Genomic DNA, 27182 nt, shown 5'->3' with positions numbered 1-27182 from the left:
GTAAAGTCCTCCAAATAGGAAGAGAGGAAGTTAAATGATCCCTGTTTGCAGACAATACGATTTTATGCCCAGGAAACCCTGTAATCTCTGCCCCAAAGGTCCTTGATCTGATAAACATCTTTGGTAAAGTTTTTTTTAATATTATACTTTAAGTTTTGGGGTACATGTGCAGAACGTGCAGGTTTGTTACATAGGTATACACGTGCCATGGTGGTTTGCTGCACCCATCAACCCATCATCTACATTAGGTATTTCTCCTAATGCTATCCCTCCCCTAGCTGACCATTCCCCAACAGGCCCCAGTGTGTGATGCTCCCCTCCTTGTGTCCTTGTGTTCTTATTGTTCAACTCCCACTTATGAGTGAGAACATGCGGTGTTTGGTTTTCTGTTTTTCTGTTAGTTTGCTGCAAAGTTTTAAGATACAAAATTGATGTTCAAAAATCAATAGCATTCCTATACACCAAAAACATCCAAGCTGAGAGTTAAATCAAGAATGCGTTCCTCTTCACAATAGCCACAAAATGAACAAAAATCTAGGAGTGCAGCTAACCTGGGCAGTGGAAGATCTGTATAATCAGAATTACAAAATATTGCTGAATGAAGTCAGAGATGACAGAAATGAATGGAAAAACACTCCAATCTCATTTATAGGAAGAATCAATATTGTTAAGATGGTCAATGAATTTCTTGATTTCTGCTTAATTTCATTGTTTACTCAAAAATCATTGAGGAGTAGATTGTTTAATTTTCATATAATTGTATGTTTTGTGAGATCTTCTTCATATTGATTTCTGTTTTTATTGTCCTATGATCTGGGTGATGGAGTCTCATTCTGTCACCCAGGCTGGAGAGCAGTGGCATGATTTTGGCTCATTGCAACCTCTTCCTCCCGGGTTCAAGTGATTCTTGTGGCTCAGCCTCCTGAGTAGCTGGGACTACAGGCATATGCCAACATGTTAAGGTAATTTTTGTATTTTTAGTAGAGATGTGGTTTCACCGTGTTGACCAGGCTTGTCTCGAACTCCTGATCTGAAGTGATCTGTCTACCTTGGCCTTCCAAAGTGCTGGGATTACACCTTCCTTGTTACTTTTGATGTTGTGGTTTAAAGTTTGTTTCATCTGAAATAAGAATAGCAACCCCAATTCTTTTTTCTTTTCCATTTTCATGACAGAACTTTCTCCATCACTTTAATTTGATCCTATGTGTGTCATTACATGTGACATTGGTCTCTTGAAGACAGCGTACAGTTGGGTGTTGCTTCTTTATCTAATTGATTATGCTGTGCCTTTAAAATGAGTCATTTAGCCCATTTATGTTCAAGATTAATATTGACATGTGCCAATTTGATCCTGTCATTGTGTTGTTAGCTGGGTTTTTTTTTTTTGTAGACTTTATTGTGTAGTTGCTTTATAGTGTCAATGGTCTGTGTACTTATATATGTTTTTGTGATGGGTGGTAAGTCTTTCATTTTCAGGTTTAGCACTTCCTTAAAGATCTCTTGTAAGGCAGGTCTGATGGCAACAAATTTTCTTAGCATTTGCTTGTCTGAAAAATATTGCATTTCTCCTTTATTTATTTGTCTCCTTTATTTGCTTGTCTGAAAAATATTTCATTTCTCCTTTAGTTTGGTGGGATATGAAATTTGTGATTGACATTTCTTTTCTTTAATGATGTTGAATATAGGCCCCCAATCTTTTCTAGCTTACAGGGTTTCTGCTGAAAGTTCTGCTGTTAGCCTGATGGGGCTCCCTTTTTAGGTGACCTCCCCTTCTCTCTAGCTGTCTTTAATATTTCGTCCTTCACACTGAGCTTGGAGAATCTGATGACTGTGTGTTTTGGGGGTGGTCATCTTGCATAGTATCTCCCAGGGGTTCTCTGAATTTCCTGAATTTGAATGTCAACCTCTCTAGTGAGGTTGCGGAAATTTTCATGAAGAAAATCCTCAAATATAGTATTACAAGTTGCTTGCTCTCTCCCCCTCTCTTTCAGTGATACTAAGGAGTCATAGATTTGGTCTATAAAAAATTCCATATATCTTATATATTATGTTCATTCTTTTACATTCTTTTTTCCTTATTTTTGTCTTGACTGAATAGATTTGAAGAACCAGTCTTTGAATTCTGAGGCTCTTTCCTGAACTTAGTATATTCTGCTGTTAGTATTTCCAATTGAATTATGAAATTCTTGTGGCGAGTTTTTCATGTCTGTCAGATCAGTTAGGTTCTTTCTTAAATGGCTATTTCATCTTTCTGCTCTTGAATTGTTTTACTGGATTTCTTAGATTTCTTTTGTGTTGAATTTCAACTTTCTCCTGAATCTTGATGATCATTGCCATTGCCATCTAGGTCCTGAATTCTATGTCTGTCATTTCAGCCATTTATTTCAGTTTGGTTAAGAACTATTGCTGGGAAGCTAATATGGTCATTTGGAGGTAAGAAAGCACTCTGGATTTTAGAGTTGCCAGGGTTCTTGCACTAATTCTCATCTGTGTGGGCTGATGTTCCTTTAATCTTTGAAGTTGCTGTCCTTTGGATGGGGCTTTTTCTTTTTATATTCTTTGCTACCTTTGAGTGTTTGACTGTGGTATAAGTTGGGTTTAGTTGACTGGCTTCATTCCTGGATGATTTCAGGAGGCCACGGCTCAACTCAGCACTCTTGGGCTGTGCACTTTAATCCTGGGGTTGCCGGGACCAAGCCTATGGCTTTGTTCTCTGGCTTCTCAAAGTTAAGCATTTGATGTACTTGGCTGGGGTGGCGGGGGGAAGGGGGCAAGTGTTTCTGGTCCTCTGGCAATGATACTGCATTGGTGGATGCTGGAAAAAGCACTTTGTCAAGGTGATGGCAACAGGATCCATGCCCACATGCATGTGCTGGGAGTGGCAGGTGGCAGCAGCATGGCAGGGTCTGTGCATAGGCATGTGCACTGGCGTAGCCATTGGGGAGGCTGCAGGTGGATGCATGCTGGCAAGGCCCATGTGAAAAAACTCTCTTACAGTTAGGTTGGGTCTTCCAGTAAAAGAGCTATAGCAGTAGCTGCTTGGAAGTGCCCTGGTGGAGCATCTGAGGCTACACTGCAAGTGGATGTGGCCAGGCAGGGATCCTTGGGAATTCTTGCAGAAAGGGGATACTCAGATCAGACTGGTCACATCCTACAGGCACGATAGCTCTGTTCTGTGCAGGTTTGACAGTCAAAAAAGACCTAAGCCACCTGGAACAGTGTGGTGAGCCTTGGGGGATGGGTATCCCTGGCTGTGCTCCACTGCAGCCATTCCCACATCAAACCCTCTGGACTTTGCAGGCTGGAGTCCTGTCTCTGCTAACTCCCAAGCAGCTCCCGCTTGGAGCTCATGGAGTCTCCTGCATCTAGGTGTCCTTGGTTACATGGCAAGAGTGGGCCACTCCATGCCTATTTAACTCAGTCTTTCTCCAGGAGGTTTGTGGGGCCAGGAATGAGTCCTGGTGCTCTGCAACCCTGTATAGGGTTCCCAGCTTCCTCTCCCTTCATCCCAGATTCTGCATTCTCTGTCCATTCACTCTCAAAGCTTTCCTTCTGAAGATTTCCTTGGGGTGTGCTGATCTTCATGGTTTGGCCACTCAGTGAGAGAAGCTCTTTCTAGCTGTGTCTAGTCAGCCATCTTGGCTCTTTCTTCTTTTTCAAGGCTGAATAATATTCTATTGTATGCATTCACCACATTTTTTTTTATCCATTCATCCATTGACAGACACTTAGGTTGTTCTCATATTATGGCTATAATGAATAATGCTTTAATGAACCTTCAAGTGCAGATATATCTATGACATACTGATTTTATTTCCTTTTTCATATATACCCAGAAGAGGGATTACTGGATCATATAGTATTTTTAATTCTTTGAGGATCCTTTTTATTGTTTTCCAAAATGGCTGTACCAATTTATGTTTTTCACTAATAGTGTACAGGTGTTTCTTTTTCTTCACATTCTCATCAACACTTATCTTTCTTCTCTTTGATAATAGGCATTCAAACCGATGTGAGGTAATATCTCATTGTGGTTTTGATTAGTGCTTCCCTGATGATTAATAATGTTGAGCGCCTTTTCATATATCTGTTGTCCATCTGTTGTGTGTCTTCTTTGGAAAATATCTATTCAGGTCATTTGCCCGTTTTAAAATTTGAGTCTTTTTTTTTTTGTTATTGAGTTATATGAGTTTCTTTTATATATGCATATCAGATATATGGTTTGCAAATATGTTCTGCTAATCTTCAACGGCCTTTAATTTTGTTGATTATTTTATTTGCAGAAACTCAGTTTGATATAGTCCCATTTGTTTATTTTGTTGTTGTTGTTGCCTTTGCTTTTGGTATCATATTCAAAAAAATCTTTACCAAGATCAGTATTAAAGTATTTTTACTATATTTTCTTTTAAGAGATTAACTCGTAATTTAACATTAGGTATATCTCCTAATGCAATCCCTCCCCCAGCCCCCCACCCCACAACAGGCCCTGGTGTGTGATGTTCCCCTTCCTGTGTCCATGTGTTCTCATTGTTCAATTCCCACCTATGAGTGAGAACATGTGGTGTTTGGTTTTTTATCCTTGCGATGGTTTGCTGAGAATGATGGTTTCCAGCCTCATCCATGTCCCTACAAAGGACATGAACTCATCATTTTTTATGGCTACATAGTATTCCATGGTGTATATGTGCCACATTTTCTTGATCCAGTCTATCATTGTTGGACATTTGGGTTGGTTCCAAGTCTTTGCTAGTGTGAATAGTGCCACCATAAACATACGTGTGCATATGTCTTCATAGTAGCATGATTTATAATCCTTTGGGTATATACCCAGTAATGGGATGGCTGGGTCAAATGATATTTCTAGTTCTAGATCCCCGAGGAATCGCCACACTGACTTCCACAATGGTTGAACTAGTTTACAGTCCCACCAACAGTGTAAAAGTGTTCCTATTTCTCCACATCCTCTCCAGCACCTGTTGTTTCCTGACTTTTTAATGATCGCCATTCTAACTGGTGTGAGATGGTATCTCATTGTGGTTTTGATTTGCATTTCTCTGATGGCCAGTGATGATGAGCATTTTTTCATGTGTCTTTTGGCTGCATAAATGTCTTCTTTTAAGAAGTATCTGTTCATATGCTTTGCCCACTTTTTGATGGGGTTGTATCTTTCTTGTAAATTTGTTTGAGTTCATTGTAGATTCTGGATATTAGCCCTTTGTCAGATGAGTAGATTGCAAACATTTTCTCCCATTCTGTAGGTTGCCTGTTCACTCTGATGGTAGTTTCTTTTGCTGTGCAGAAGCTCTTGAGTTTAATTAGATCTCAGTTGTCAATTTTGCCTTTTGTTGTCATTGCTTTTGGTGTTTTAGACATGAAGTCCTTGCCCATGCCTATGTCCTGAAAGGTATTGCCTAGGTTTTCTTCTAGGGTTTTTCTGGTTTTAGGTCTAACATTTAAGTTTTTAATCCATCTTGAATTAATTTTTGTATAAGGTGTAAGGAAGGGATCCAGTTTCAGCTTTCTACATATGGCTAGCCAGTTTTCCCAGCACCATTTATTAAATAGGGAATCCTTTCCCCATTTCTTGTTTTTGTCAGATTTGTCAAAGATCAGATAGTTGTTGATGTGTGGCATTATTTCTGAGGGCTCTGTTCTGTTCCATTGATCTATATCTCTGTTTTGGTAGCAGTACCATGCTGTTTTGGTTACTGTAGCCTTGTAGTATAGTTTGAAGCCAGGTAGCGTGATGCCTCCAGCTTCGTTCTTTTGGCTTAGGATTGACTTGGCAATGTGGGCTCTTTTTTGGTTCCATATGAACTTTAAAGTAGTTTTTTCCAATTCTGTGAAGAAAGTCATTGGTAGCTTGATGGGGATGGCGTTGAATCTATAAATTACCTTGGGCAGTATGTCCATTTTCACGATATTGCTTCTCCCTAGCCACGAGCATGGAATGTTATTCCATTTGTTTGTATCCTCTTTTATTTCATTGAGCAGTGGTTTGTAGTTCTCCTTGAAGAGGTCCTTCACATCCCTTGTAAGTGAGATTCCTATGTATTTTATTCTCTTTGAAGCAATTGGGAATGGGAGTTCACTCAGGATTTGGTTCTCTGTTTGTTATTGGTGTATAAGAATGCTTGTGATTTTTGCACATTGATTTTGTATCCTGAGACTTTGCTGAAGTTGCTTGTCAGCTTAAGGAGATTTTGGGCTGAGACGATAGGGTTTTCTAGATATACAATCATGTCATCTGCAAACAAGGACAATTTGACTTCCTCTTTTCCTAATTGAATACCCTTTATTTCCTTCTCCTGCCTGATTGCCCTGGCCAGAACTTCCAACACTATGTTGAACCGGAGTGGTGAGAGAGGGCATCCCTGTCTTGTGCCAGTTTTCAAAGGGAATACTTCCAGGTTTTTCCCATCCAGTATGATATTGGCTGTGGGTTTGTCATAAATAGCTCTTATTATTTTGAGATACGTCCCATCAATACCTAATTTATTGAGAGTTTTTAGCATGAAGATTTGTTGAATTTTGTCAAAGGGCTTTTCTGCATCTATTGAGATAATCATGTGGGTTTTGTCATTGGTTCTATTTATATGCTGGATTACATTTATTGATTTGTGTATATTGAACCAGCCTTGCATCCCAAGGATGAAGCCCCCTTGATCATGGTGGATAAGCTTTTTGATGTGCTGCTGGATTTGGTTTGCCAGTATTTTATTGAGGATTTTTGCATCAATGTTCATCAGGGATATTGGTCTAAAATTCTCTTGTTTTGTTGTGTCTCTGCCAGGCTTTGGTATCAGGATAATGCTGGCCTCATAAAATGAGTAAGGGAGGATTCCCTCTTTTTCTATTGATTGGAATAGTTTCAGAAGGAATGGTACCAGCTCCTCCTTGTACCTCTGGTAGAATTCGGCTGTGAATCCATCTGGTCCTTGACTTTTTTTAGTTGGTAAGCTATTAATTATTGCCTCAATGTCAGAGCCTGTTATTGGTCTATTCAGATATTCAACTTCTTCCTGATTTGGTCTTGAGAGGGTGTATGTGTCCAAGAATTTATCTGTTTCTTCTAGATTTTCTAGTTTATTTGTATAGAGGTGTTTATAGTATTCTCTGATGGCAGTTTGTATTTCTGTGGGATTGGTGGTGATATCCCCTTTATCATTTTTTATTGCGTCTATTTGATTCTTCTCTCTTTTCTTCTTTATTAATATTGCTAGCGGTCTATCAATTTTGTTGATCTTTTCCAAAAACCAGCTCCTGGATTCATTGATGTTTTGAAGGGTTTTTTGTGTCTCTATCTCTTTCAGTTCTGCTCTGATTTTAGTTATTTCTTGCCTTCTGCTAGCTTTTGAATGTGTTTGCTCTTGCTTCTCTAGTTCTTTTAATGGTGATGTTAGGGTGTCAATTTTAGATCTTTCCTGCTTTCTCTTGTGGGCGTTTAGTGCTATATATTTCCCTGTACACACTGCTTTAAATGTGTCCCAGAGATTCTGGTATGTTGTGTTTTTGTTCTCATTGGTTTCAAAGAACATCTTTATTTCTGCCTTCATTTCCTTATGTACCCAGTAGTCATTCAGGAGCAGGCTATTCAGTTTCCATGTAGTTGAGAGGTTTTGAGTGAGTTTCTTAATCCTGAGTTCTAATTTGATTGCACTGTGGTCTGAGAGACAGTTTGTTATAACTTCTGTTCTTTTACATTTGCTGAGGAGTGCTTTACTTCCAACTATGTGGTCACTTTTGGAATAGGTGTGGTGTGGTGCTGAAAAGAATGTGTATTCTGATGATTTGGTGTGGAGAGTTCTGTAGATGTCTATTAGGTCTGCTTGGTGCAGAGCTGAGTTCAATTCCTGGATATCCTTGTTAACTTTCTGTCTCATTGATCTGTCTAATGTTGACAGTGGGGTGTTAAAGTCTCCGTTTATTATTGTGTGGGAGTCTAAGTCTCTTTGTAGGTCTCTAAGGACTTGCTTTATGGATCTGGGTGCTCCTGTATTGGGTGCATATATATTTAGGATAGTTAGCTCTTCTTGTTGAATTGATCCCTTTACTGTTATGTAATGGCCTTCTTTGTCTTGATCTTTGTTGATTTAAGGTCTGTTTTATCAGAGACTAGGATTGCAACCCATGCCTTTTTTTGTTTTCCATTTGCTTGGTAGATCTTCCTCCATCCCTTTATTTTGAGGATATGTGTGTCTCTGCATGTGAGATGGGTTTCCTGAATACAGCACACTGATGGGTCTTGACTCTTTATGCACTTTGCCAGTCTGTGTCTTTTAATTGGAGCATTTAGTCCATTTACATTTAGGGTTAATATTGTTATGTATGAATTTGATCCTGTCATTATGATGTGAGCTGGTTATTTTGCTCGTTAGTTGATGCAGTTTCTTCCTAGCCTCGATGGTCTTTACAATTTGGCATGTTCTTGCAGTGGCTGGTGCCAGTTTTTCCTTTCTATGTTTAGTGCCTCCTTCAGGAGCTCTTTTAGGGCAGGCCTGGTGGTGACAAAATCTCTCAGCATTTGCTTGTCTGTAAAGGATTTTATTTCTCCTTCAGTTATAAGCTTAGTTTGGCTGGATATGAAATTCTGCATTGAAAATTCTTTTCTTTAAGAATGTTGCGTATTGGCCCCCACTCTCTTCTGGCTTGTAGAGTTTCTGCCGAGAGATCTGCTGTTAGTCTGATGGGCTTCCCTTTGTGGGTAACCCGACCTTTCTCTCTGGCTGCCCTTAACATTTTTTCCTTCATTTCAACTTTGGTGAATCTGACAATTATGTGTCTTGGAGTTGCTCTTCTCGAGGAGTATCTTTGTAGCATTCTCTGTATTTCCTGAATGTGAGTATTGGCCTGCCTTGCTAGATTGGGGAAGTTCTCCAGCTTTTTAAAACAGTTATTGAAATTATACTTTTACATTTTTAAATTCTACTTGTATGTTAAAGTACATTAATTTTGGAAAGATGTTGAAGTTACTTTAGATTTCTGTGATAAGCCCCCTCAATTATGATATATTATCTATCTTATTTATATATTGTTCTTTTTGATCACTAAGGATTTTGTTGACTGTTTTTCCATGTTTCTAAAGAATATTTGTCTGTAGCTTTCTTTTATGATAATGGTTTTGGCCGGTGTAGTTATTAATAAAATTCTGGCCTCAAATTTAATTGGGAATTATTTGCTTCTTTTCTATATTTGGGAAGAGTTTATGTGAAATTAGTGTTTTTTTAATTCGTAAATGTTTGCTGGAATTCCACAGTGAAACCATTTGGGTATGAATTTTTTTCTTGGAAAGTTTTAAACTAGAAATTAAAATTCTTTAATAGATATAGTAGCATTATTCTCCTGAGGAATGAGATATTCAACTCTGTTAATCATTACTTGAGGCAGCAAGAGATAACAGGATGAGGGTGGGATATTATTCACTAGTACTTCTGATCTGTTGTTTACATAGGCCGACTGAGCATCAGTGGCTAGAGAAAGCCTTTAACTGTTTGTAGTTGAAGGTTACTCTGCCTGCATAGAAATCATAATGGTCAAAAGAATATGGTCAGGATACTGACAGCATCTTCTACAGATACACATCTTTTACTACACAGTTACTCTTATGCTCCATGTTAAGTTTACTATGTAAACTAATTCTTACAGGTGTTATTCAGTTATGACATTGAAAATAAAACTTATAATAGGAGAGTTAGTGGAAAAAACTATACTTTCCTGCTGCTATGGTTAATTCTAAGGTTGTAATAGATATTTATCTTTTTTTTCTTTTACCGTTTTTTATAGATTTTCCTTACTCTCAGCCAGCACTTCTGCTATTTTAGGTTTCTTTCCTACTGGGTTTATGTAGGCCTTTTCTGGGTGTCAAAGTACTTGTTAAGCTGTGCTTTCTCCATTTGCTTATATGTGATTACTACTCGGCATGGACACCTCAATAATAAGCTTCTCCTGGACCACTTTTTGTAGCAACAACTCTAGCTCCTCATAATAATCAGGGTCAGTTCCCTGTATAATAACTCATTCCTTTGCCAGCTGGTCTAGTGTCTGAGAGATTCCAAAGTATCCAAGTGGTAGCCTTAGGTTTACTGTAATTCTTATATCCCCTTGTAGAAGCATTCCCTTCCCTGGAACTAATGTCTCTAGTGCAACAGAGACTAAATTTATATAGACAGGAATTGCACATTTCCAAAATAGACATTGAGAATGATGGTATGAGGAAGCCATTTCTACTTCTACTTTTTGGTTCTCAAACCTATATATTACAACTAATGGGGATACAACACCAAATAATGGCCGTTGACTGGAAGTATTAATCCTCATCTTGAATAATAACACACTTAAAACTATATAGTATCATGTTTAAGCTGGTTCCTTACAATGGTTTAAGAGGCTATTCCAGCACACTCTTAGGCTGCTAGCTTTTAGCTTATGTGATAATAGTACTACTAGTATATTCAATGGTAATGTGTCCTTTATTTCATCTCCTTCATTGTCAACTGGGTCCTTTGGCTTGAGGCAATTTTATATGAAATTTGTTGAGGCTAAATCACTTTATGTTTCTCAGATAGTGGTCCAGCACAAGGAAAATCCATATTTGGAATACGTAGCAATCATAATAAATAAAATATCTATCTTTTCCAGGATGGAATAGTTTCTTATGGTTTAATATAATCAATTTTTTTTTTACCAGGTGGGTGGTTGATCTTTTGAGGAATGATACCATATTGATGGTTTAGCTTGGATTCTTCTGACTGGTTGGATATACAGTAGAGATGGTGAGTAGATGAACTTTAAAGAGAAGGATTTCACAACATTGGTTCCATGCGTAACCTCCATTCCTGCCACCTGGTCACTCTGTTCCTCATTATGAAGGCAGTGGGGTGGCTTAGGACAGACAATGGCTGACTTATCTTCACCAAATGGTCATCCTACTTAACTGGGTTTTTAGTGTCTCTTCAATGGTAGATGTACTATGTTAGGCATTGACATAAGAAATAAGAATCCACATACCTTGCATGCACTCCCCTAGATTCATTCACATGCTTCTTCTCCCTCTTTGTCTCTAATCTTCCAATTTATTTTCCAGGCTCCTGACCAACCAATCAGGCCATTTGCAACTGCCCAACAGTCTGCATTTATCCTTCCTCACATTACTTCTCTGTCCACACCAAGTTTATGACTAAGTGTACTGCTTGGATCCTTGCTCAGTGAGAGGAATTCCCTTCACCACTGTTTTTCCACAACCACATCTGAATGTGGTAGCAGTTCATTTATTACTGTACCACCTTATGGAGATGACCCATTTATTAAAAAGGCCCATTCTTATTTCTCCTCTTTGTGGTAGTTATAAGGAAACACCTACATGTTCATAGCTATGAGCAGAGGAAGCAATAATGGTGCAATTAGAGAAAAGTGAAATGGGGATCTGAGTCACTTACATATGAACTTAGTTGGGCCTAATTCTGAATGTACCACTTCTATCATGTTTTTGCTATTGTGCCAACTCTTCTTATTTGGTGGGTCATAATGTTTTTTCTAGATCCCCTATTTAGTGTCTACAAGGGCCTAGTAGTATGTCAGGAATTTCTTTTTGAATGATGAACGTTCTCTATGCAGACACAGCATGGCCTAGCTCAAGAACTCGAAAGGCATCTGCTTGGACTCCTACTGAGTTTTAAAAATGGGAATGTTTTCAACACATCAACAGTTGCACACCACGTGCTAGAGGCTATGTTGACATGTTCTAATAAAGATACTTCATCTGATATTACAACTGTGATTGAAATACCACTTGGTTAAATTTGTAGGAATTTACAATTGTCTGCTATGATTCATATGATTTTTGGAGAACTCAGACCTATTAATTAATTGGGCATATGGGGGGCCATGATAGTGTTTTGAGTCTCCAAGTTCAACAATCCTTAAGAGATTCGAGTATTCCCTTTCACCAGTACATAATTATTTAGGTAAATGGCTATATATATCTTTGGGGAAGAAGTGAGAGAATCACTACTACACATGGTTGTTGTGGCACTACAGCATCTTCTTCAAGAGGAATTGGTCTCCCCTTCAATTGATAGGCTCTGGATCTGAGAACTGGCTCATTTATGGAAACTGGGCAAGGTATTTTAATTTTCCATTTTGGTGTCTAACATTAGTCTTCTGCTATTCCAGAATTCTGTTTTTTTTTTTTCTCATTGATACTAGAGAACCTAGTGTTATAACATTATTCCCTACCATCAATCCTGGCAAGCAGAAGAAACTATCACTGAGCTTCTCACTAGCAGATAATAGTTGACCCTTGAACAACACGGGAGTTAGGGGAACTGATCTGCCACACCGTCAAAAACCCATGTACAACTTTTGACTCTACAAAAACTTTACTAATAGCCTACTGTTGACTGCAAGCCTTACTAATAACATAAACAGTCAATTAATACCTATCTCATACATTAAATGTGTTGTATACTGTATTTGTATAATAAAGTAAGCTAGAGAAAAGAAAATATTATTAAGAAAATCATAAGAAAGAGAAAATATATTTATTCATTTAGTGGAAGTAGATTGTCATAAGGGTCTTCATCCTTGTTATCTTTACTTTGAGTAGGCTGAGAAGGAGATGGAAGAGAAGTGGTTTGTCTTGCTGTCTCTGGGGTGGCAGAGGCAAATAAAAAATTCATGTGTAAGTGGACTAACATAATTTGAACTCGTGTTGTTCAAGGGCCGGTTGTACTTATTGCTTTGGTGAAAGAAATATTATTTGGGTTCAGTAGGGGAATATAATCAGTTGGTTGTCTTTCTTGTATTATGTTTTAAATCTAGTATGTCTACTTTTTGAGTTTCGGGACTGCTTTCTTTGTACTTCGCCGAGGTAGTTACAGCATCTCAACCTCATTATCATAGTCATTTTTTAACCTTGGAACTATCCCAGTAACATTTAGGTTTGGCTGCAGGTGTACTTCCTACCATGTTAAATCCTCAGTTCTAGAAAAGTGTCTCTGCATCAGTAAAATCCCCCTCCCCTTATTCATTCTTATATGCTATACTCTCCCCAGTTCAGTGCTTCTAAAATCCATTTCTCAGTATGGTCTCCTGGTTTTTGCCAGTACCTATTAGATGAGTCCTGCAACCCTTTCTTTTTATAGCAAGGACAATATTTTCCCAGTTTGAGCATTCTGAGATTTTCAAATAATTGGGAGTTAGCCTAGTGGACACTCAAATGGTATAAGGACAAGTGATACTAGTGCACCACTATCAGTTCTTGGTACCCTCTATTCTTCTCAAACTTCATCCTCATTCACCTGCTTACCATTATAGCTAAATGTACTTAGAAAATACTTAGAATGCTGTAACAAAGTCTAAGAAATCTGCCATCCAAAATGAACAGATGTTACTCCTGGTAATACTCACTTTAAAAAAAAACAGTTATTACAGATACAATTAAGATCTCAAATCCTCTTTCTCAGCCCCTTTCCTGTCCAAAGCTGGACACTTATAATGAATTTGTTATATCTTTTTTTTTGTTTTGTTGTTAAACTTTTTAAGCTGCTTTATTAACACATAACTTGGCTACCACAAAATTTAATCATTTAAAGTAAACAATTCAGTGATTTTGGTATGTTCACGGGGTTGTGCAATAATTACTACAGTGAATTTTAGAACATTTCCATCACTTCTGTACCTATTAGACAGTCACTTTCTATTTTCTATTTCCCCCCAAATCCTTCTAATCCTAGCTACTATGGATCTAATTTCTGTCTATATAGATTTCCCTATTGTGGAAATTTTATATAAATGAAATCATGCAATATGTAGTCTTTTGTGACTGACTTATTTCATTTAATATAATGTTTGCAAAGTTTATGCGTGTTGTTGCATGTATCAATACTTGATTTTTTATTGGCAAATAAAATTCCATTTTATGGATATACCACATTTTATTATGTATTCATTACAGTAGTTGATGGATATTTGGATTGCCTTTCTACTTTTTGGTTATTATAAATCATGCTTCTATGAACATTTATGCACAGGTTTTTGCGTGCATGTTTTCATTTGTCTTGGGCATGTATTCAGGAAGGAAATTGCTGCATCATGTGGTAACTCTATGTTTTACATTATGAGGAGCTGCTATTATTGAATTCCAAAAAGGCTGCATGGTTTCATATTCCCACCAGCAATGTGTTAGATCTTAAATTTCTTTGTATCTTCCATATGGATATCTTTACCAACACTTGCTATTATTTATTTTTTTGAATATAGCCATCTTAGTGGCTGTAGAGTGGTATTTCATGGTGATTTTGATAGGTATGTCCCTGGACTAATGATGTTGACCTTCTTTTCATGCATTTATTGTCAGTTTGTATATTTCCTTTAGAGTAATGTCGATTTAAATATCTTGCTCAGTTTTAGTTGGGTAATTATTATTGTTATTATTATTCTTAGATTTAGGGGATACATGTGCGTGTGCAGGTTTGTTACATTGGTATGTTGTTTGATACTGAGGTTTGGGCTTCTAGTGATCCCATCACCCAAGTAGGAAACAAAGTACCTGACAGGTAGTTTTTCAATCCTTATCTACCTTGCTTCTTCCCTCCACCCTTTTGATATCTCCAATATTTATGGTTCCTATCTTTGTGTCCATGTATACTCAGTGTTTAGTTCCCACTTACAAGTGAGAAGATGCAGTATTTGATTTTCTGTTTCTTTAGTAATTTGCTTAAGATAATGGCCTTCAGCTGCATCCATGTTGCCACAATGGACACGATTTTGTTCTTTTTTTATGGCTTCATAGTATTTCGTGGTGTATATGTACCACATTTTCTTTATCCAATCCATCATTGATGGGCACCTGGGTTGATTCCATATCCTTGCTATTATGAATAGTGCTGTAATAAACATATGAGGCCAAATGACTTTTTGGTGGAATGATTTATTTTCCTTTGGATATATACCCATTAATGGGATTGCTAGGTTAAATGGTAATTCTGCTTTTACTTTGAGAAATCTCCAAACTGCTTTCCACAGAGGCTGAACTAATTTGCATTCCCACCAATGGTATATAAGTGTTCTCTTTTCTTGGCAACCTTGCCAACATCTGTTATTTTCTGACTTTTTAATAATAGCCATTCTGACTGGTGTGAGACGGTATCACATTGTGGTTTTAATTTGCATCTTTCTGATGATTAGTGATGTTGAGCATTTTTTATATGTTTGTTGGGTGCTTGTATATCTTCTTTGGATAGGTGTCTGTTCATGATCTTTGCCCACTTTCAGCGGAGTTATTTGTTCCTTATAGGTTTTGCATATTAGTCCTTTGTTGGATGCCTGGTTTGCAAATATTTTCTCCCATTCTGTAGGTCATTTGTTTAGTCTGTTGATAGTTTCTTTTGCTGTATGGAAGGTTTTAGTTCAATTAGGTCCCAACTGTCAATTTTTGGTTTTGTTGCATTTGCTTTTGAGGTTAATATCTAAAAGGGTATTTCCCAGATTTTCTTCTAAGATTGTATAGTTTGAGATGTCACATTTAAGTCTTTAATCCATTTTAATTTAACCTTTTTTATGGTGAGAAGTAGGAGATTAGTTTCATTCTACATATGGTTAGTCAGTTTTCCCAGCATCATTTATTGAATTAGGATATCCTTTCCCTGTTGTTTATTTTTGTCAGCTTTGTCAAAGATCAGATGGTTGTAGGTATACAGCATTATTTCTGGGCTCTCTATTCTGTTCCATTGGTCTATATGTCTGTTTTTGTACCAGTACCATGCTGTTTTGATTACTGTAACCTTGCCATATAGTTCGAAGTCAGGTAATATGATGCCTCCAGCTTTGATATTTTTGCTTAGAATTATATTGGCTATTCAGGCTCTTTTGGTTCCATGTGAATTTTAGAATTTTTTTTTCTAATTCCATGAAAAGTCATGTTGGTAAATGGATAGGAATAGTGTTTTTTTTGTTTTGTTTTGTTTTTTTAAGTTTATATACACTTTATATACATATATTTGAGAAACATATAATATATTTGAGAAACATATAAATAAAGTTTATATACACTTCTTATAAACATAAAAATAAAGTTTATATACACTTTATTTATTTTTTATTATTATTATACTTTAAGTTTTTGGGTACATGTGCACAATGTGTGGCTTAGTTACATATGTATACATGTGCCATGCTGGTGTGCTGCACCATTCATTCGTCATTTAGCAATAGGTGTATCTCCTAATGCTAGTCCTCCCCCCTTCCCCCACCCCACAACAGTCCCCAGAGTGTGATGTTCCCTTCCTGTGTCCATGTGTTCTCATTGTTCAATTCCCACCTATGAGTGAGAATATGCGGTGTTTGGTTTTTTGTTCTTGCAACAGTTTACTGAGAATGATGATTTCCAGTTTCATCCATGTCCCTACAAAGGACATGAACTCATCATTTTTTATGGCTGCATAGTATTCTGTGGTGTATATGTGCCACATTTTCTTAATCCAGTCTATCATTGTTGGACATTTGGCTTGGTTCCAAGTCTTTGCTATTGTGAATAGAGCCTCGGTAAACATACGTGTGCATGTGTCTTTATAGCAGAATGATTTATAGTCCTTTGGGTATATACCCAGTAATGGGATGGCTGGGTCAAATGGTATTTCAAGTTCTAGATCCCTGAGGAATCGCCACACTGACTTCCACAAGGGTTGAACTAGTTTACAGTCCCACCAACAGTGTAAAAGTGTTCTTATTTCTCCACATCCTCTCCAGCACCTGTTGGTTCCTGACTTTTTAATGATCGCCATTCTAACTGGTGTGAGATGGTATCTCATGGTGGTTTTGATTTGCATTTCTCTGATGGCCAGTGATGGTGAGCATTTTTTCATGTGTCTTTTGGCAGCATAAATGTCTTCTTTTGAGAAGTGTCTGTTCATGTCCTTAGCCCACTTTTTGATGGGGTTGTTTGTTTTTTTCTTGTAAATTTGTTTGAGTTCATTGTAGATTTTGGATATTAGCCCTTTGTCAGATGAGTAGGTTGCGAAAATTTTCTCCCATTTTGTAGGTTGCCTGTTCACTCTGATGGTAGTTTCTTTTGCTGTGAAGAAGCTCTTGAGTTTAATTAGATCCCATTTGTCAATTTTGGCTTTTGTTGCCATTGCTTTTGGTGTTTTAGATATGAAGTTCTTGCCCATGCCTATATTCTGAATGGTAATGCCTAGGTTTTCTTCTAGGGTTTTTATGGTTTTAGGTCTAACATGTAAGTCTTTAATCCATCTTTTTTTTTCTTTTTTTTTTATTATTATTATACTTTAGGTATATCTCCCAATGCTATCCCTCCCACCTCCCCCCACCCCACAACAGCCCCCAGAGTGTGATGTTCCCCTTCCTGTGTCCATGTGTTCTCATTGTTCACTTCCCACCTATGAGTGAGAATATGCGGTGTTCGGTTTTTTGTTCTTGCAATAGTTTACTGAGAATGATGATTTCCAATGTCATCCATGTCCCTACAAAGGACATGAACTCATCATTTTTTATGACTGCATAGTATTCCATGGTGTATATGTGCCACATTTTCTTAATCCAGTCTATCATTGTTGGACATTTGGGTTGGTTCCAAGTCTTTGCTATTGTGAATAATGCCGCAATAAACATACGTGTGCATGTGTCTTTATAGCAGCATGATTTACAGTCCTTTGAGTATATACCCAGTAATGGGATGGCTGGGTCAAATGGTATTTCTAGTTCTGGATCCCCGAGGAATCGCCACACTGACTTCCACAATGGTTGAACTAGTTTACAGTCCAACCAACAGTGTAAAAGTGTTCCTATTTCTCCACATCCTCTCCAGCACCTGTTGTTTCCTGACTTTTTAATGATCGCCATTCTAACTGGTGTGAGATGGTATCTCATTGTGGTTTTGATTTGCATTTCTCTGATGGCCAGTGATGGTGAGCATTTTTTCATGTGTCTTTTGGCTGCATAAATGTCTGCTTTTGAGAAGTGCCTGTTCATGTCCTTCGCCCACTTTTTGATGGGGTTGTTTGTTTTTTTCTCGTAAATTTGTTGGTGTTCATTGTAGATTCTGGATATTAGCCCTTTGTCAGATGAGTAGGTTGCGAAAATTTTCTCCCATTTTGTAGGTTGCCTGTTCACTCTGATGGTAGTTTCTTTTGCTGTGCAGAAGCTCTTGAGTTTAATTAGATCCCATTTGTCAATTTTGCCTTTTGTTGCCATTGCTTTTGGTGTTGTAGACATGAAGTCCTTGCCCATGCCTATGTCCAGAATGGTATTGCCTAGGTTTTCTTCTAGGGTTTTTATGGTTTTAGGTCTAACGTTTAAGTCTTTAATCCATGTTGAATTAATTTTTGTATAAGGTGTAAAGAAGGGATCCAGTTTCAACTTTCTACATATGGCTAGCCAGTTTTCCCAGCACCATTTATTAAATAGGGAATCCTTTCCCCATTGCTTGTTTTTCTCAGGTTTGTCAAAGATCAGATAGTTGTAGATATGTGGCGTTATTTCTGAGGGCTGTGTTCTGTTCCATTGATCTATATCTCTGTTTTGGTACCAGTACCATGCTGTTTTGGTTACTGTAGCTTTGTAGTATAGTTTGAAGTCAAGTAGTGTGATGCCTCCAGCTTTGTTCCTTTGGCTTAGGATTGACTTGGCGATGCAGGCTCTGTTTTGATTCCATATGAAGCTGAAAGTAGTTTTTTCCAATTCTGTGAAGAAAGTCATTGGTAGCTTGATGGGGATGGCATTGAATCTATAAATTACCTTGGGCAGTATGGCCATTTTCACAATATTGATTCTTCCTACCCATGAGCATGGAATGTTCTTCCATTTCTTGCAAACGCATTCAAAAGCTAGCAGAAGGCAAGAAATAACTAAAATCAGAGCAGAACTGAAGGAAATAGAGACACAAAAAACCCTTCGAAAAATTAATGAATCCAGGAGCTGGTTTTTTGGAAAGATCAACAGAATTGATAGACCACTAGCAACACTAATAAAGAACAAAAGAGAGAAGAATCAAATAGATGCAATAAAAAATTATAAAGAGGATATCACCACTGATCCCACAGAAATACAAACTACCATCAGGGAATACTACAAACACCTCTACGCGAATAAACTAGAAAATCTAGAAGAAATGGATAAATTCCTGGACACATACACCCTCCCAAGACTAAACCAGGAAGAAGTTGAATCTCTGAATAGACGAAGAATGGGCTCTGAAATTGTGGCAATAATCAATAGCTTACCAACCAAAAAGAGTCAAGGACCAGATGGATTCACAGCCGAATTCTACCAGCGGTACAAGGAGGAACTGGTACCATTCCTTCTGAAACTATTCCAATCAATAGAAAAAGAAGGAATCCTCCCTAACTCATTTTATGAGGCCAGCATCATCCTGATAGCAAAGGCTGGCAGAGACACAACCAAAAAAGAGAATTTTAGACCCATATCCTTGATGAACATTGATGCAAAAATCCTGAATAAAATACTGGCAAACCGAATCCAGCAGCACATCAAAAAGCTTATCCACCATGATCAAGTGGGCTTCATCCCTGGAATGCAAGGCTGGTTCAATATACGCAAATCAATAAATGTAATCCAGCATATAAACAGAACCAAAGACAAAAACCACATGATTATCTCAATAGATGCAGAAAAGGCCTTTGACAAAATTCAACAACACTTCATGCTAAAAACTCTCAATAAATTAGGTATTGATGGAATGTATCTCAAAATAATGAGAGCCATCTATGACAAACCCACAGCCAATATCATACTGAATGGGCAAAAACTGGAAGTATTCCTTTTGAAAACTGGCACAAGACAGGGACGCCCTCTCTCACCACTCCTATTCAACATAGTGTTGGAAGTTCTGGCCAGGGCAATCAGGGAGGAGAAGGAAATCAAGGGTATACAATTAGGAAAAGAGGAAGTCAAATTGTCCCTGTTTTCAGATGACATGATTGTATATCTGGAAAACCCCATCGTCTCAGCCCAAAATCTCCTTAAGCTGATAAGCAACTTTAGCAAAGTCTCAGAATACAAAATAAATCTGCAAAAATCAAAAGCATTCCTATACACCATTAACAGACAAACAGAGAGCTGAATCATGAGTGAACTCCCATTCACAATTGCTTCAAAGAGAATAAAATACCTAGGAATCCCACTTACAAGAGATGTGAAGGACCTCTTCAAGGAGAACTACAAACCACTGCTCAGTGAAATAAAAGAGGAATAGTGTTGAGTCTGTAGATTGTTTTGAGCAGTATGGACATTTTAATGATATTAATTCTTCCAATCCATGAAGAATTTGGATTTTCTATTTGTTTGTGTCATCTACAATATCTACCTCTTACCTCAAAATCTGCTATAGGAAAACACTACTAACCTTCTGTCACCACATATCAGGGTTGTCTTTTTTTGAGTTCCATATAAATGGAATTATACAGTATATATTGTTTTCTGTCTGAGGTATTTCCTTCAGCATAATGATTTAATCTTGTAGTTCAAGACTTATGTATCAGTAGTGCATGACTTATTATTGCTGAGTAGTATACAAATGTATAGATATGTCACAGTTTGCTTATTTATTCACTTGTTCATGGACTTGTTTTTCTATCTTTTGGCTATTATGAATACGAAACATTAGGTGTCTTATGGTAAATATATATTTAACTTTATAGGAAATTGCCAAGCTATTTTCCAAAATAGGGGTACAATTTTACACTCTCACCAGCAATATGTCACTGTTTCAGTAGATTCATATTCTTTCCAGTACTTGTCTGTATTTGCAGATCTACATATTGATTATGTAAAAATCTCAATGAATCTAAAAAGCAACTATTAGACCTAATAAGTAAACTTAGCAAGATTACAGAAACAAATATTTAATAATTATATTTTTATGTAATATGAGTAATCAATTGAAAAACTAAATAAAAATTAGCTTTAATATTGATAAAAATAATAAAGTACTTAGGGATAATTGAACAAAGGATATTCAAGACCTCTATACTGAAAATTATAGAACATTGCAGATAGAAACTATAGAAGACGAAATCAGTGGAGAAAAAGATCATGTTTGTGTATTGAATGACTCAGTGTCATTAAGATGTTATTTCTTTCCAAATTGCTAGAGATTCAATCCAATCCTAATCATGATTTCAACACAGTTCGTTTTCTTTTTGTTTTTATTTTTGGTAAATATTGACAAGGTGATTTAAAACTCTTTAACAAAATAGCAACAAGTTGACCCAGCTAGGGATTAATACAAGAATTTATGATTGGTTTAATAATTTAAAAAATCTGTTCATTATATTTCTGGTTTCAACTTCAACGTGCAAAGAGGTTGGAAATTGTTACTCCCATTCTTAAAACAATAAGATGTTGATCAGTCTTAAAATTAACAACTTTTCTTGGACCTATTAGAGAACTGAGATTTCAGTGTAAACCTACAGCCAGAAACCTGAAGAGAAAAGCAAATCCAGATGGTCACAGATAGTACAGAAGCCACTAAAGCCATAAACTGATAGGAACACTCAAATAGTAACCTTTTTTCAAATTGCTGGGCGTTGAATGTGGGACTAGCATGAGAATGAGAAACTGCTGGGTACTGAAATGTTAGGGAACCCCCAATACTTTTCCTTTTAGGGAATCCACCAGGTTCTCATGGTAGAGATCTGAGAAAGATTCCTTTATGACTCTGGTAGGGTGAAGGGAAGAATAAGCATTGTAAAATATACTCAGAGCATTCTCCCTAACAAAAAAGTATTTTCCTGGAAAAAAGGCTTTACTAGAGCCTTATTCAAGGTAGGGGAAGGGCATTGCTCAACTTTAGCCACCTTGGCCTTCCTGTCTCATCAGTTGGGGGTAAAAGGTGTTACAACTGGAGAAACACTTGTGAATGTCACAGCCCAGACACACAGACCCATTATATCGAGACTGAGATTTAATCATAAAATCATTGAGCATTTTCCTTCTCCCATGTCTTACCATAACACACTAACCAGTCTTCATATAATAACAACTGCAGACTCTGTCTGAGGAGGAATATTTCAAGAAGCCCAAAGTCAAGAACAAAGGCACAAACGAAGACACTAGTGAAATTTGAAGTCTCTGGCATATATGGCCATAGCACACATCAAGTGCACTTACACAGATTAACGTAAATACTCTAAAGGTCATTTACCTCAGTTCCTGTTAACCAATACAAACGTGTGGTTTTCAACAAAAAATTACAAGGCATTTCAAAGACCAGAAAAAATACAATCATCTAAACAGATACAGCAGTTAACAGAACCAGAGTCAGCAATAGCATAGATTATGGAATTGTTAGAAAAGGAATTTAAAATAACAATGAAACTATGTGAAAAGATTTAATGTAGGGATTAGACAAAATGTATACAGGTAAGCAACATGGAAGATGAATAATGAAAGCCTAGAGGTGGAAACTCTAAGATTCAAAAGGAAATTCTAGAAATAAAAAACACTGTACAGAAACAATGACTTTGATGTATGTATCTATAGATTAGACTCAGACATAGAATGAGTCATTGAGTTTGAAGATAGATAAGTAGAAACTTCTCAAATGGAAATGTAAAGAAGGAAGGCAATTCGGGGTGGGGTGATGAATAGAATATCCAATAACTGTGTGACAGTTTCAAAAGGTGTAACATAGATGTGCGTTTGGACTACCAGAAGCAGAAGAGAGTGAGCAAAACAGAAGAACTATATTTGATCTTTGAAAGACATAATGTAGCAAACTTACCTGAAGACAGATAGATAATCTGAATAGGCCTGTACCTATTGAAGAAATTAAACCAATTATTAGTAATCTTCCAAAACAGAAAGCACCAGGCCCACATGTGTTTACTGGTGAATTCTAACAAAACATTCAAGGAAAAAATTATATCAGTTCTCTGTAATCTCTTCCAGAAAATAGAAGCAGATGGAACATTTCCAATTCATCCCAGGAGGATTAGCATTACCCAAGTATCAAGTCCAGACAAAGACATTACAAGAAAGGAAAACTACAGACCAATATGTCTCATGAGTATAAATGCAAAAATCATCTACAAAATATTAGCAAATCAAATCCAACAATGTATAAAAAGAATTATACGCTATGACCAAGTGGGATTTATTCCAGTTATACAAGGCTCAGATAGCATTAAAAAAATTAATGTAAACCATCACACCAACAGGCTACAGAAAAAACAATTAAATGATTATATCAGTACATGCAGAGTAAGCATTGCATTTGACAAAATCTCACACCCACACATGATAAAAACCCTCAACAAACTAGGAATGGAAGGGAACTTCTTCAACTTGATAAAGAACATCTACCAAGAACCTACAGCAACATTATACTTAATTGTAAGGAACTAGATGCTTACCTGCTAAGATCATGAACAAGATAAGGATGTATCCCCAAGGATTTCTATTTAACATCTTAGTGGAAGTCCAACTGTAACACAGTAAGATCAGAAAAGCAAACAGAAGATATACAGATTGGGAAAGAAGAAATAACACTATCTTTGTTTGCAGATGACATGATTATGTAGCACATCCCACAGAATCAACAAAAACACTTCTGGAACTAACAAGTGATTACAGCAAGGTTGCAGGATATGAGGTAAATATATGTAAGTCAGTTGCTTTCTTATATACCAGCAATGAACAATTAAAAACACAGTACCATTTACATTGGAATCTAAAGGAACTGAAATACTTGTATATAAATATAACAAAATACATGTAAGATCTATATAACGAAAATCAGAAGACTCTGATGAAAGAAATCATAGAAGATCTAAATAAATGGGGGGGTGGCGAGTGTGATGGTTCATGGCTGTAATCATAACATTTTGGGAGGCTGAGGCAGGAGGATTTCTTGAGGCCAGGAGTTCAATTCTGGCCCGGGACAATGTTGTGAGACCCCAGTTTCTAAACAAAACAAAAAAAATAGCCATGTGTTGTTGCATGAGCCTGTAGTCCTAGCTACCCAGGAGGCTGAGTTGAGAGGATCACTTGAGCCCAGAAGTTCAAGGTTGCAGTGAGCCATGATCACGCCACTGCACTCCAGCCTGGGTGACAGAGGGAGGCCCTTTTTCAAATGAATGAAGAGCTATTCCATGTACATGGATAGCAATATTCAACATTGTCAAGACTGAGTTCTTTCCAACTTGATCTATAGATTCAATTTAGTCCCAGCAAGTTATTTTGTAGATAATAGCAAACTGATTTCAAAGTGCATATGGAATGGCAAAAGACCCAGAATAGCCAACACAATCTTGAAGGAGAGCAGTTGGGAGACCGTCATTACTGGACTTCAAGTCCTATAAAGCTACAGTAATTAAGACAGTGTTGAGAGCAGCCAAGATGGCCGAATAGGAACAGCTCTGGTCTACAGCTCCCAGTGTGAGTGACACAGAAGACAGGTGATTTCTGCATTTCCATCTGAGGTACCAGGTTCATCTCACTAGGGAGTGCCAGACAGTGGGTGCAGGACAGTGGATGCAACGCACCGTGCACGGGTCGAACCAGGGCGAGGCATTGCCTCACTCGGGAAGCACAAGGGATCAGGGAGTTCCTTTTCCTAGTCAAAGAAAGGGGTGACAGATGGCACCTGGAAAATCGGGTCACTCCCACCCTAATACTGCACTTTTCCGACGGGCTTAAAAAACGGCACACCAGGAGATTATATCCCGCACGTGGCTCGGAGGGTCCTATGCTCACGGAGTCTCACTGATTGCTAGCACAGCAGTCTGAGATCAAACCGCAAGGCGGCAGTGAGGCTGGGAGAGGGGCGCCCGCCATTGCCCATGCTTGCTTAGGTAAACAAAGCAGCTGGGAAGCTCAAACTGGGTGGAGCCCACCACACCTCAAGGAGGCCTGCCTGCCTCTGTAGGCTCCACCTCTGGGGGGCAGGGCACAGACAAACAAAAAGACAGCAGTAACCTCTGCAGACTTAAATGTTGCTGTCTGACAGCTTTGAAGAGAGCAATGGTTCTCCCAGCATGCAGCTGGAGATCTGAGAACGGGCAGAATGCCTCCTCAAGTTGGTCCCTGACCCCTGACCCCCGAGCAGCCTAACTGGGAGGCACCCCCCAGTAGGGGCAGACTGACACCTCACGCAGCCGGGTACTCCTCTGAGACAAAACTTCCAGAGGAATGATCAGACTGCAGCATTCGCGGTTTATGAAAATCCGCTGTTCTGCAGCTGCTGCTGCTGATACCCAGGCAAACAGGGTCTGGAGTGGACCTCTAGAAAACTCCAACAGACCTGCAGCTGAGGGTCCTGTCTGTTAGAAGGAAAACTAACAAACAGAAAGGACATCCACACCAAAAACCCATCTGTACATCACCATCATCAAAGACCAAAAGTAGATGAAACCACAAAGATGGGGAAAAAACAGAGCAGAAAAACTGGAAACTCTAAAAAGCAGAGCACCTCTCCTCCTCCAAAGGAACGCAGTACCTCACCAGCAACGGAACAAAGCTGGACGGAGAATGACTTTGACGAGCTGAGAGAAGAAGGCTTCAGACGATCAAACTACTCTGAGCTACAGGAGGAAATTCAAACCAAAGGCAAAGAAGTTAAAAACTTTGAAAAAAATTTAGATGAATGTATAACTAGAAAAACCAATACAGAGAAGTGCTTAAAGGAGCTGATGGAGCTGAAAGCCAATGCTCGAGAACTACGTGAAGAATGCAGAAGCCTCAGGAGCCAATGTGATCAACTGGAAGAAAGGATATCAGTGATGGAAGATGAAATGAATGAAATGAAGCGAGAAGGGAAGTTTAGAGAAAAAAGAATAAAAAGAAATGAACAAAGCCTCCAAGAAATATGGGACTATGTGAAAAGACCAAATTTACATCTGATTGGTGTACTTGAAAGTGACGGGGAGAATGGAATCAAGTTGGAAAACACTCTGCAAGACATTATCCAGGAGAACTTCCCCAATCTAGCAAGGCAGGCCAACATTCAGATTCAGGAAATACAGAGAACGCCACAAAGATACTCCTCGAGAAGAGCAACTCCAAGACACATAATTGTCAGATTCACCAAAGTTGAAATGAAGGAAAAAATGTTAAGGGCAGCCAGAGAGAAAGGTCGGGTTACCCACAAAGGGAAGCCCATCAGACTAACAGCGGATCTCTCAGCAGAAACTCTACAAGCAAGAAGAGAGTGGGGGGCAATATTCAACATTCTTAAAGAAAAGGATTTTCAACCCAGAATTTCAATGTCATATCCAGCCAAACTAAGCTTCATAAGTGAAGGAGAAATAAAATCCTTTACAGACAAGCAAATGCTGAGAGATTTTGTCACCACCAGGCCTGCCCTAAAAGAGCTCCTGAAGGAAGCACTAAACATGGAAAGGAACAACCGGTACCAGCCACTGCAAAATCATGCCAAATTGTAAAGACTATCAACGCTAGGAAGAAACTGCATCAACTAATGAGCAAAATAACCAGCTCACATCATAATGACAGGATCAAATTCATACATAACAATATTAACTTTAAATGTAAATGGACTAAATGCTCCAATTAAAAGACAGAGACTGGCAAATTGGATAAAGAGGCAAGACCCATCAGTGTGCTGTATTCAGGAAACCCATCTCACGTGCAGAAACACACATAGGCTCAAAATAAAAGGATGGAGGAAGATCTACCAAGCAAATGGAAATCAAAAAAAGGCATGAGTTGCAATCCTAGTCTCTGATATAACAGACTTTAAAACAACAAAGATCAAGAGACAAAGAAGGCCATTACATAATGGTAAAGGGATCAATTCAACAAGAAGAGCTAACTATCCTAAATATATATGCACCCAATACAGGAGCACCCAGATTCATTAAACAAGTCTGAGTAACCTACAAAGAGACTTAGACTCCCACACAATAATAATGGGAGACTTTAACACCCCACTGTCAACATTATACAGATTAACGAGACAGAAAGTTAACAAGGATATCCAGGAATTGAACTCAGCTCTGCACCAAGCGGACCTAATAGACATCTACAGAACTCTCCACCCCAAATCAACAGAATATACATTCTTTTCAGCACCACACCACACCTATTCCAAAATGGACCACATAGTTGGAAGTAAAGCACTCCTCAGCAAATGTAAAAGAACAGAAATTATAACAAACTGTCTCTCAGACCACAGTGCAATCAAA

General features: G+C 38.0%; 1 protein-coding gene across 3 annotated transcripts in view; it reads left to right on the top strand.

Annotated features, from left to right (window-relative positions):
* STXBP5L (syntaxin binding protein 5L) overlaps nucleotides 1-27182 on the top strand; it is a 491711-nt gene that overhangs the window by 97984 nt on the left and 366545 nt on the right. Inside the window, exon 1 of one of the 3 annotated variants that reach the window (XM_054551430.2) lies at nucleotides 10701-10772. The exons of the other annotated variants lie outside the window; for them this stretch is intronic. The gene's annotated coding sequence lies outside the window, so the exon portion shown is untranslated. Of the gene's footprint in view, nucleotides 1-10700; nucleotides 10773-27182 lie in introns of those variants that run through there. 3 annotated transcript variants of the gene reach the window in all.

The sequence above is a fragment of the Pongo abelii genome, chromosome 2 (genome assembly GCF_028885655.2).
Source record: "Pongo abelii isolate AG06213 chromosome 2, NHGRI_mPonAbe1-v2.0_pri, whole genome shotgun sequence".
NCBI lineage: Eukaryota > Metazoa > Chordata > Mammalia > Primates > Hominidae > Pongo > Pongo abelii.
The sequence above is the reverse complement of the archived record's forward strand: the minus strand, read 5'-3'. Positions and strand labels throughout refer to the sequence as shown.